This window comes from Grampus griseus (assembly GCF_964374135.1).
Source record: "Grampus griseus genome assembly, chromosome: 7".
Classification (NCBI taxonomy): domain Eukaryota; kingdom Metazoa; phylum Chordata; class Mammalia; order Artiodactyla; family Delphinidae; genus Grampus; species Grampus griseus.
The window spans coordinates 6,705,133-6,717,427 of NC_139001.1; the positions used below are offsets into that span (position 1 = coordinate 6,705,133).

The 12,295-nt window shown below is 47.9% G+C and overlaps 1 protein-coding gene across 5 annotated transcripts in view; it reads right to left on the minus strand.

The window, feature by feature from the left end:
* The window catches only part of DGKD (diacylglycerol kinase delta), a gene marked incomplete at its 5' end in the record, with an annotated part of 109,969 nt that overhangs the window by 37,469 nt on the left and 60,205 nt on the right, over positions 1-12,295 (minus strand). Inside the window, one exon of one of the 5 annotated variants that reach the window (XM_082657813.1) lies at positions 11,281-11,477. The exons of the other annotated variants lie outside the window; for them this stretch is intronic. Of the gene's footprint in view, positions 1-11,280; positions 11,478-12,295 lie in introns of those variants that run through there. 5 annotated transcript variants of the gene reach the window in all.

Genomic DNA, 12,295 nt, shown 5'->3' on the forward strand with positions numbered 1-12,295 from the left:
AAATTATACCTGGACTTCCAACTGCGCGGAGGGTCAGGGTCCCTGACCTCTGCGCTGTTCAAGGGTCAGCTGCACACATCCTGGCCATCACTCCTTAGCAAAAGACCGCGATTCCTTATTCTTCCAACAGCTGCCCGGTGCTCCACTGCATAGAAGCACCAGAGTCTGTTCAACCAGTCCCTGTTCACGGAAGGTCTATGTTACTGAAAATCCTTTGCTATTTCGAACAGCAGCACAATGAACAGCCTTTACGTGGATCTTTTCATTTTTTTACTGGGGTATTTCTGGAATAAATTCCTAGAAGTAGAACTGCCCTGACAAAGAATAAATGCATACGTAATTTTGCTGCTATTGCCAAATTTCCCTCCAGTGGGTTTGTACCATTTCGCATTCCCACCAGCAGTGTTAGGAAAATGTCTGCTTCCTCACGGATTCACCTATAAAATACGTTATTTAACTTTTAGATGTTTGCCCATTTTAGAGCTTTAATTTATATAGAAAGATCCAATTTAGGAATACCCAACTTAAGTTATTAGATGATCATGTTTCTGGCTCAGAAAATTTAGAAATAGTATTTTATAGATTATCTCTTCCGTGATTTCCATAAACTACCTACAAAGCTTAATCACAGAAGGGGGTAAATAGAACTGGGTCACAAATGCACGGTGCTGTTCATTCTTCCATGACCGGGGTAACCACGATAATTCCACGTAGGGACCAGGCTGGGTGTAAAAGAGGTAAGCCTAGGAGAGGGTGCAGGGAGACAGAAAGACAGAACACAGAGGCCTGGAGCAGCCTCACCCTCCTGGGGTCAGGTGGTGGGAGCTGCTCTTTCACTCCTGGAGAGCACGGCAGGCGGCTGTACCCCACCCTCCCAGCAGACGCAGGCCAAGTGTCTGCTCTGGACATGGGCTCCCAAGGCCATGACAGGCAAGGTTCCTACTCACACAGAACTTGCACTGAGGAGAGACAGACAAACCACAAAACAATTTCAGACACTGACAGGAAGCGGGTCATGTGCAAGGGGGCTGGTGGGTGCTCTGGACCAGGTGGTCACGGAAGGCCATGGCAGCCTGGCAACCGCCAATGGCCTGGGGTCGGTGCATAAGGAATTTTCATCAGCATCTGTAAGTCTATAAGATCTCAGCAAACACTTCTTTATAATTCACTCCAGGGTGAGTTTTCATACTTGAACATTTTTATGAGCATAATAAATACAGTTACAGAAAAATAGTACATTTATTTTGCATAACTCAGGGATTTATTAGGAGTTACTATGATATCTACAGAAGAGAACAATGAGATTTTTTATGCCCATCCTATTTTAGGTCTTGACCAACAGATGAATGTCCAAGAACCTGGTTTTCAGCCTTCTTTGTTTAAACTCTTGCGCCTGTTTGAAGATACCTCAGACAGAATCCCACCTGGCCACTGACTGTTTGGGAAACGTTTCCCTTCTGGAAAAGGAGAGGTGTTAGAAGTCACCTGCCAGGGTTGTCACGGGACTGAACGGGGCCAAATGTGCACAGGACCCAGCAGGGGGCCCAACACACCCCTGGTCTGAAGCCCTGTGAGATGTGTAACGTGGAGCAGCTGCCTGTGCCTCCACTTGCTCACCTGAAAACCGGCACTATTAATGGTGCTGTCACATCCTAGCGGTGCTGTGAAGTGTGGGGCAGGGACCACGTAAGGTGCTGAGAACAGCGCCTCGTACGTAAACACCCCACCACCATTACTCTTGGTGCTACTTCAGGCTCTAGGTCCTGACCTTAGGGTATTTTCTCTTTGATGGAACTAAAAGATGGCTTTTCATGTGGGCAAATCTCCCTGAGACCATTCTGGTGCCAAGAGTCCACCTCCCGATCATGAGAATCATCACAGAGGACGCCCATCAAATAAAAATCAACCTCTGCTTCTCTCCGACCACGCCCTGCCACCTTGAGACAGAAGCCGTATTTCTTAGTTGCCAACAAGACGGCTCATCACTCCATTCCCTTGGAGGCTCCGCCTCCCTTTGGTCGCCTGCAAGCTCCTCAAGAGTCCTCCAGCCCTGGGGAAGCTTCATGGGAGAGATGAGGCTGGGAGGGTCTCCTCAGGAGGAAGGGAGAGGGGAGGCTGTTTCTGAGAGAGAAGCCTTGGACAGGACTTCCTACTGAATGAACTCCTTGGTTTTGGAGACACAGCAGGCAGGACAGGACCCAGGAGAGAAGCAGGTGTTGGATGAGTCCGAGGCAGGAAGAAGGCAGGATTCAGGGGAGATGCCCTAAGGAATAATAAGAGTGTCCCTTTGTTTGGGCTGCAGCCAATACTGTAACTCCTAGAAACCAAGGAATGGTGCGAAAAAGCTAGAACTATCTCCAAATCCTAGCCTTCACACAGAAAAGACTTTAGAGACTAAAAGATACTCTAAATTTTTCAAGCAAATTTGTATGGTAAGAAACAGTTCACACAACTCAATGAACTTAGAAGGTAAATGCAAATTAAAAGTAGGGTAATAACGTGAACTTAGAACAAATCAGCGACAGCACAGAGACTCAGCGGGCTAGGTCCATGACTGGAATAAGCAGACGTGGTATTAAGGGACGGAGCAGAGGAATACGATGGGGCGAGAAGACAGACAGCCACGTGGAAACCCACAAACTGAAGAGTGAAAGCACACCACATACCCTGAAGTCAGAACATGAATGAAACAGAAAGGGTATCCCAGAGGAAGAGCAGGGAAAACAGTGGAAGTATTTCTCACATAATCCTCTGAGGAGGCCAGAAGCACAATAAACAGATCTGAATTCTTAGACACTTGCTGGAATTCTCCTGAGGTAGAAAAACTTAAAAGTCAGTAAGAAGAGAAGCAGACCAACTAACAGGAAAACGGACAAAAGACTTCAACAGTTATCTCACAACAGTTATTTCACAAGTCACCAATAAGGGACACGAAAAGGTGCCCAACTTGATTAGTCATCTGGGAAGTAGAAATTAAAACCCCCCATGTGGTACACCTTTCATGGTGGCTGAGCTAAAAAAAGCGCTCAGTGTCAAAAGACAGTATGGAGTGCTGGCGATGATGCAGAGCAACCAGAACTCTCACGCGGTTCTGGTGGGAATGCAAGTTGGTACAGTCACCCTATGGCTCAGCAATTCCACCCATCGGCCCAACAGAAATACAAACATATCTCCTCGTCGAGACACAGACAAGGACTTCATGGCATCACTACTCTTAAGAGGCCCGTACTAGACACAACCCAAATGCCCTGCATGGGTAAAGTGGATAAATAACCTATAATGTATTAGTACAATGGAATACTGCAGAGCAATGAGAATGAACCACCTATTGCTACATGTAATAATGTGATGAGTTTTACAATGCTGAAAGAAGCCAGACACAAAAATATATATATACTATTCATATAAGTTCATTATGCACGTACAAAGTTAAAAAAAAAAAAAAAAGTAGGGCTTCCCTGGTGGCGCAGTGGTTGAGAGCCCGCCTGCCGATGCAGGGGACACGGGTTCGTGTCCCAGTCCGGGAAGATCCCACATGCCGCAGAGCGGCTGGGCCCATGAGCCATGGCCGCTGAGCCTGCACATCCGGAGCCTGTGCTCCGCAACGGAAGAGGCCACAACAGTGAGAGGCCTGCGTACAGCAAAAAAAAAAAAAAAAAAAAAAAAAAAAGTAAAACTAATCTATAGGGTTAGAAGCTAGCTACTTCCAGGAGTTGCTTTTGGGGAGAAGGGTACAAAAGAGAGCTACTGGAGGCTGCTAACGTTCTGTTCCTTGATCCGGAACATTCATCAACCTGTAGATGCTATAATCAATACACTTTTCCATACGTGTGCTATACTTCAGTAAAAGAATATAGAACTCGGAATAAAACTAACCATGTAACTGAATCAAAAGAAAAATGGCAGGGACTTCCCTGGTGGCGCAGTGGTTAAGAATCCGCCTGCCAATGCAGGGGACACGGGTTCAAGCCCTGGGCCGGGAAGATCCCACATGCTGCGGAGCGACTAAGCTTGTGCGCCACAACTACTGAGCCTGCGCTCTAGAGTCCACGAGCCACAACTAGAGGCCGTGCGCCACAACTACTGAGGCCGTGAGTCACAACTACTGAAGCCCACGCACCCTAGAGCCCGCGCACCGCAACCACTGAGCCCAGGTGTCGCAACTACTGAAGCCCGCGCACTTTAGGGCCCACGTGCCACAACTACTGAGCCTGCGTGCTGCTACTGAAGCCCGCGCGCCTAGAGCCCTCGCTCTACAACAAGAGAAGCCACCGCGATGCGAAGCCCGCGCACTGCGACGAAGAGCAGCCCCCGCCCGCCACAGCTGGAGGAAGCTGCGCGTGGCAACGAAGACCCAACACAGCACCCTGCACCAAACAAACAAACAAAAAAAAGACAAACGGCATAGCTACCCAGAGCCTTGGATAAAGTCTGTTTAGAAAACTAAATGCACAAGAGAGGCAAAAGAAGACAGAAGTGTATACAGGAACATGAGAGACTGGCAGAGCTATATTAAAATAGTGGACAGATCTTAAACACAGGAAAAGTGGTCAGCCTTACTCATAAGATAAATGCAACTTAAAATTACAAGATACCTATTTTTTACCTACACAAGTTTGATAACCTGCTCTGTCGAGTCTCATACATCGAGGTGTAAATAAATAGACTCCTACAGAGAACATCTGGTGAAATCTAGCAAACTTTAAAATATACATCTTTGTCATAGCAATAGTGCTTCTACAAATATGCCTTCAGGAGCACTGACATGGAGTGTATACGAGGTAATTCATGAAAGTTCACTGTAAAGACAAAAGGAACAACTGAAATACTGATCAAGGTATGACTGGTAGGATGCTGGCGACATAAATCATGGCACCTTCATATATCGGCAGCCTACACAGCCTTAAACAGACTGAAGCTACTTACTCTTCATGCCCTTACAGGGATCAGCCTCTAAGATACATTGTTAAATGCTCAAAACAAACTGCAGGAATAGTCTGGGTGTACAGGAAAAAGTAACTTAGTCACCTCTGGGAGGGGGCTTCTGAGGGGCTGGGAAACTTACTTTATACCTTTCATCCTTTTGAGCTCTTTACCTTGCGCATGTATTCATTATAATTATTTTAAAATAAAGCCTTAAGTTTATAATATATGCTAAAAACAAAAAAAGAACTTTTTAAGTTCTATATTTTTTATTAATTTTTGTTCCCATCCTTTCATAGAAATGATCTTCCTGGAAATATGAGAAAATGCTAGATACTCTAAATGAATCTAAGACACCCAAGTCAGACAAATATCTTCCAATGTCCTGGGAAGAATTAGCCGGGGAGGTTACTAAACCCCAGGCAGTGATCTTTGAGAAATCAAGGAGAAAAAGGAGACATGCTGGAAACACACAGATATGATGTCTCAATGGAGAAGGTGGACGCTTGAGTTACACACACAGGAGCGGACAGGACAGGGAAGCAACCAAGAGGATGTCAGCAGCAGCTCCCCTTGGCCGGGCGCTTGGCAATGCTGGGAAATCTGCTAGGTGTTGACAGGTGTCTGCTTGTCCCAGCTTCCCCACCACGTGATGGAGGAGGTTATCAGGAGAGGAAACTGAGGCCTGCCGAGTGACTTGCCCAAAGTCCCACAAGTAATGAAGCAGGGGGCCAGGACCCTGGGCAGCGGGTCCCCACCTGGATTCCAGGCAAGACTGCCATGTGAGCGATGCCAGGAATGGAGGGGCTGAATGCAGGGAAGGAACCGGCAGTCGCCAAGAGCTCTCCTAGGCTCACTCGGAGCAGGCAACGTCTGGTGCGTTGCATTTCCTTTTTGACAGGAATACTGGCCTGGAAGATCAGTGCAAGGATGACACGGACATCTCACTGAGTCACCCGACCGCTGCCCCTCCCACTCCAACCAGGTTTCCCAAGAGTTCAAAATAGAGGGTGGAGAAATACGATCTGGGGGACGATGACAAGGGCGATCCACGATTCACCAGCAAAGTCCCGTCCAGCAATTCCTTACCACGGATTTGGATGTGCCTCTCATTTGTAAATGAGACCTTAAATGACAAAAAGATGGAGCTCCTGCAAACTTTGTCACGCTGGGACTACAGGCCAAGCCAAACCACCTTAGCAGTAATAAATGTGAGGCCCTGAGCCTGGGATGGGCCAAAGGCCACAACAAGCAGGGCAAGCAGGCAGGGCAGACACGCAGCCTTGGGTCATCAGATTTCACAGATCCAAAAATAATAAGAGTAACCAGCAGACTTCTGATTCCGGGAAGACGGTTAGACATACTTTTCCTTATTCCTCTGGCTAAGTACAGCTAAAACCCTGGACTTAGATATAAAAAAATATGCAAAGGCTCTGAAGGGTGGAGAGAAGAGGGCCTGAGGAATGACAAGGCACTGAGTTCTCTCGGGTCTCTGTTTGCCCCTGACATCCTAAACATGGAGCTGAAGAAGACCAGCCAGAAACACCAAGGAGTACAGAAAGAATTTAAAAGCTCACCAAAAGCCTGCCCTCTCCGGCCATGGCTCCAGGAAAGGGGAGCCTAACAAGGCAGAATCAACAGTGGGAGAGCAGCCAACAACCACTCTACTCCAGCCAAACGGAAACAACTGTGGCCCCCACGCCCACCACGAAGGCAGCAATAAGGCTCCAGCATCGGCCACGTGTTGCCCAGAGAACACCAGGTAGGGACTTTCACCCCTGCCAGCCACATCCCCACAGTGTCAGAGGGTATACAGAGGCAAATTCAACATCAACAGCCATTCAGGAAATGCTGATTAAAATCACAATATGACTATACACCTACGAGAATGGCTGAAAGAAAAAAGTGACACCACCAAATGAAGATGTCCAGAAACTGGCGCATACTGGGGGGAATGTACAGCCGCTCTGCAAAACAGTTCGGCAGTTTCTTTAAAAACCAAACATGAAACTACAAGACAACCCTGGGATTACAACTCTTGGGCATTTCTCCCAAGAAATGAAGACCTATGTTCACACAAAAAACCTGTCCATGAACGTTTATAGCAGCTTTATTGATAAGCACCAAAACCTGGAAACAACCCAGATGTCCTTCAGTGGTAAATGATTAAACTCACAGTGGCACACCCATTCCATGAAACACCACTCTGTATAAAAAGAAACTATCATACACACAGTAACCTGCAGGGATCTCCAAAGAGCTCTGCTGGGTGAAAAAGCCAATCCCGAAAGGTTACATACTACCTGATCCCATTTACAGAACATTCTTGAGATAAGAAAATTACAGATATACAGAACAGATTGATGGTTGCCAGGGGATAAGAACGGGAGTGGGTGTGGCTATAAAAGGACAACCAGGGGATCCTTGTGGAGGTGGAAACCTGGATCTTAACAGTACCAATATCAACTTCCTGGCTGTGATATTTTACTTTAGTTTTGCAAGATGCTACCAACGGACGGAACTGGGTAAAGGACACAAAGGATCTCTGTATTATTTCAATTCCATGTGAATCTACAATGATCTCGAACTAAAAGGTTTAATTAAAAATAAGTAACCACAATCAACATTTTCTAATAACTAATATGTTTAAATTAAATGTTAAGCATTCAGAACAATGCTGTATTTCTTAAGAACAGGGGCACGTGTGGTCTCACTCAGCACTGATTAAAAGTATAATCTTACCTTGCTAAAGTCCTTTATTTGTAGGTGGCACAAACTCATGCAATTCACATCTGATTTGCCAAGGAAATATTATGCGGACATACCCTGGGTACATAATCTCAAAGAAAACGAAATTGGGTCCTCCCCACGTGACATGAGGGTCACAGTGCTCGCTGTTTTCCGGCTGTGACACTTGGGCTGGTAGTCACACCTGCACAAGACAGAGCACCGGAAATGGCAGGACTCGCTTCTGTACACAACAGTGCTTGAGAAATCAGTGAAGCCACACCTTACGTCAGCTGTGAACCTCAGTCCTGCCTGCAAACAGCTCTGTACTTCTGCGGTGGGCCGGCCCCAACGCCCGCAGACAGCAGGTACTCTCCGGGAGCAACCAGAAACACCCTCAAGACAAGCTGCCCCGCCGCTCCAGACCCACAGATCCCACTGCCCACCGGACAGGCCCACGCACACACCAAAACAAGTCCTCCCACCAACTGCCCACCACCCCCGGAGGCCTCAACCTCACCTCCTCTCCCATGCTCAACCCTCATCTGGAGGTTCCAAATTCTTCCTTTCTTCTCAGAAATAAATTCAGTCACTCTTCCGTTCCAACAAACAGACAAGATCCCTGTTCCCCTGGAGCTTACATTCAAATTCAGACAGGAAATAAATACCATAATAAAGAAGTAAATTATATAGCACAGAGAGTAGTACTGGTGATAAAGTCTATGGGGAGAGGAGAGAGACCAGAAGAAGGAGGTCAGGAGACTGAGGTAGGCCTCACTGGAAAAGACTGGAAGGGTGTGGAAGAGAAGAGCCTGAAGCAGGAGCGCGGCCAGTGGCTGGAGCGAGTGAGCCGGGGAGAGAGGTCGCTGGGGAGAGAGGCAGGGCAGTCTGGAGAAGCGACAGGGCCCAGAGTGCCCTGGGGGCACCTGTAAGAGCTCTGGCTTTTAGCCCCAGTGAAATGGGGGCCGTGGAGCTTTTGAGCAGAAGGCTGACATCTGACTTGGGTTTAAAAAGCATCGTTCTGGTTGCATTATTGAAAACTGGGCGTAGCAGGTAGGGCAGAAGTCGGGAAACCTTGTGGGAGCGTGCTCAGCAATCCCATCAAGAGATGAAGGGGAGGGGAGAGCGGGACTCTGACGCCTCCTGAAGACAAGGGGTTTCCTGACAGAATGTACAGACAGGAGCCACAAAGACCCCTGGAGCAGCGGGGGAGAGGCCGCCACCCCGGGAGGGGCCGGCTCTGAGCCGGCTCGGCAGCTGGGAGCCGGGGTGGGGGGCAGCAGGGCAATTCTGGACGTGCTGGGCTTGGGGTGCCTATCCAGATGCTGGGCGTGGCCAAGATTTTATCTCGTTCATGAGACTTCATCACCTTGCCATCAGCCTGGCTACGTTATAAAAGGAAACAACATCACTCCCAAGTTACCACTGTTGGCGGGTCGCTTAAAAAATTTAAAGTTTTGCAGAGCAATGTGACAATATCGCATCAAGCTAAAGACGTGCACACCTGGCAATTCTACCCTTAGAAGCACACTCTAAAGAAACTCGTGCTGTGTGCCCAGGAAGACTAGTATAAGACTGTTCCCGGCAGCGCTGTCTGCAAGGCTGAAATCTGGGAAACAAGTCGACAGTGGGACACGTCATACACTGGACCCCAATGTAAGCCACAAAAACAACCCTGGAGCATCGTGAGCCTCAACTCACTGTACCTGCGAAAAGTTCTGAGGCTCATGTCCCACTCCCTGGAAATTCTGATTTAATTCTAGAAATCAGGAATCTGTCATTTTAAACCTTGAACCACTTAACTAAAGATGAATGTATCCACATGGATAAAATTCAGAAACGCAATACTGGGTGAGAAAAAAGCAAGCTGCAGGAGGTGTGTAGTGTGACACCATTTATTAGAAGTTTTTAAACTGATTAAACAATACTATGTATTGTTTATACCTACATATATGAGTAGAGAAAGTATAAAAAAGGACACAAACAAATGATAAACTGCAAACTCAGAATGGGGGTGACCTCAGGGGAGGGAGGGCAGGAAGGGAACGGGATAAGAAAGGGAATATAAAGGACTCCAAGTACATCCATAATGTTTCTTTCTCGGGCTGGGAAGTGTACACAGTTGTTCACTATGTTACTTTTTGAATGCCTGAAATATTTAATAATTTTTTAAAATGTTAAATGTTTTGGCACAAAAATATGCTAAAATATCCAAGCTAGGGCTAGAGACATACACTATGTTTTGTACTTATAGTTTATAGTATTTACACACACACACATACAGAGTACGTACAATTTACTGTACTTATGGTTTACAGTATAAATTTATAGTTTGCCTTGTGGTTATAGCTTAGCCCCACAGAATGGAATTGTGTCAGCCTGCAGACAGATTCTGCTGGTAAAACCGGGGAATCTCCAGCAGCCTGAACTTGGCGATCATGCGTTCATTCACTCACCACACAGAACGCCCCCCTCCGGGCACTCGCGTGGCAGTCACACTCCCCGCCCACCTCTGCTGGCTGCCATGCACTTCATAGCAGACACAACTGTTCCTAATTTGCCTCTCAAATTTCTTATCTCAAAGTAGATTTCTGAATCCTAAAAGAGCTGGCTGAGTGTGTGAAAATGAAGTTGATGCTTTATGAAGGGAGAAAGGGGGAGGCGCGCTGGCTGGACGGCTCAGAACGAAGCTTTTAGAGACCAAAAAAAAACCTTCTCTCCCAACACACCCCCTGGTCAACCACTGGGGTGGCAGCTACCAGAAGCTAACATCAAACCCCAGAAAATTCCTTTTTGAGGATTCTCAAAGCACACAGAGGCACACATCCTGCTGCTCAAAGGCCAAGCGAGCTCAGTAAGCCCAGTGATAGAATGAGAGGTGTGGAGAGAGGACAGTACAGCACAGCAGTTACAACAGACTGAGCCATCAGAGGGACACTGGGACAGATGCCTTGGTCCTCTAGTCCTCAGCTTCTTAACCTCAGGGTCACGGCCCCGGTGAATGAGAGAGGCCGTTATTGCTGTTTGTGCCTGGAGCTGTCACCTGCTGTCCTCCAGCAGGAAGGCGCTGGTCCGAAGGCCAGCACAGCTCAGGGCATGTGAGGCAACGATGAGAGCAAAAGGCTGGCTCCCCAGCTGCTCCCACAGAGAGACGGCAGTCACAGCAGACACCTGGGTACAAGAGACACCCAGCAGCCCATGGGGGCATCTGGTCAACACGTGCCTGAAGCGCCATCTGACGCCACTGGGCAAAAATCACCCGCATCTACGCGCAGACTACTTGAGGCTCCGTGGTACTTGGGGATCTGGGTGAAACTTCTCCTGTGACAAAGCTCAGACAACAGGAATTCATCACCGAGAAGCTTATCCGACCTGCAGGCTTTCTACTCGGCCAGGTGGTGACCAAAGAGCATTTCTAGCATGTGGGTGAAGTCACACCACCAAGCCTATGGCTTTAAAAATCCCAGCCTTCTGCTTCCAAGAAACAGAAGACATAAATCAGCCCTCTAGAGGTACTTACAATAACCTACAATTCACTCCACTTACTTCATTCTAAATCCTTATAATTTTAACTTCTTCCCCACGCAGCTTCCCACAGCCTCATCACCCACCATCACCTGGAACTCTTACCTTCCACTCTTCCCTCTTTCAGAACGTTTTCCAACTGCTCAAAATGGATCAGAATTGAAGCGGCCCAGCAAAAACAAAACTCAAGTTTTAAAGCCGATGGGCAAGAACCTGTGGGTCACCAAAGTAGACCAGAGACGCAGAGAAGCCCATCAGCACGGCGCAGTTTAGCCACCGACCCAAAGAGGAGCAAAGGGGCCGTGTCCACACAGGGTTAGGAACCTGGAAATACTCGGCTAAATATAGCTCCCCGGTCCACGGGGCTTGGAAAGGTGGCCAAGAATAAGCATCTGGCACGCTCAGTCATTTCTGTCACTTCCTGTTACTCACGTCCTGCCATTCCGATGCTGCCCGAAACACTGAGTTCGCCATACACAATCCCCACCTGGAAGCCCCGATATACAAACTATTCACGACAGCTGGGATGTGCGTAGACAAGGGACTTCCTCACATGGTATCATACGAAACACAAAAATAGACACCACCACGCAAACAAGCTCCTGGAGGGCCCTGTGGGAAAGCAGCCCAGGATGCTGGTCCAGACACCCAGGCTCCCCGCCCCGCATCTGCCCTCCAGAAAGGAACCAGGCCTCGACTGCTGATGGGACACCCTCCTCTCTGAAGCTGCACCTCACCTCCAGTCACAGGGCAGCTTTGGGGGCAAAGAGGGGTCCCCACCACCACTGCTACTCGACCTACCTGGGGGCCCAAGGCATTCATTCAGTCAAAGCCAAGCACCCTCTTCCCTGCCCACCTGCCAGCCCTCCTGAGGACACTGGCCACAGGGACTGCAGGACGCCCAGGCAGGGAGCAAAGCCAACTGGGCCACAGGTCAAACTCACATGTAACTTACCAGAAGACAGATTTTTCAAAAGGAACAAAAAGTAAGATGAAGCAAAAAGTAAAAGTTATACCTACAACTGAAATGGGATGACAGTATTTCAAGTTACTCATCTAGTCAACATTTCAACGGTGCTTCATTAGCTTTGAAATGTGTTCAACGTGAGGGAAACCTTGG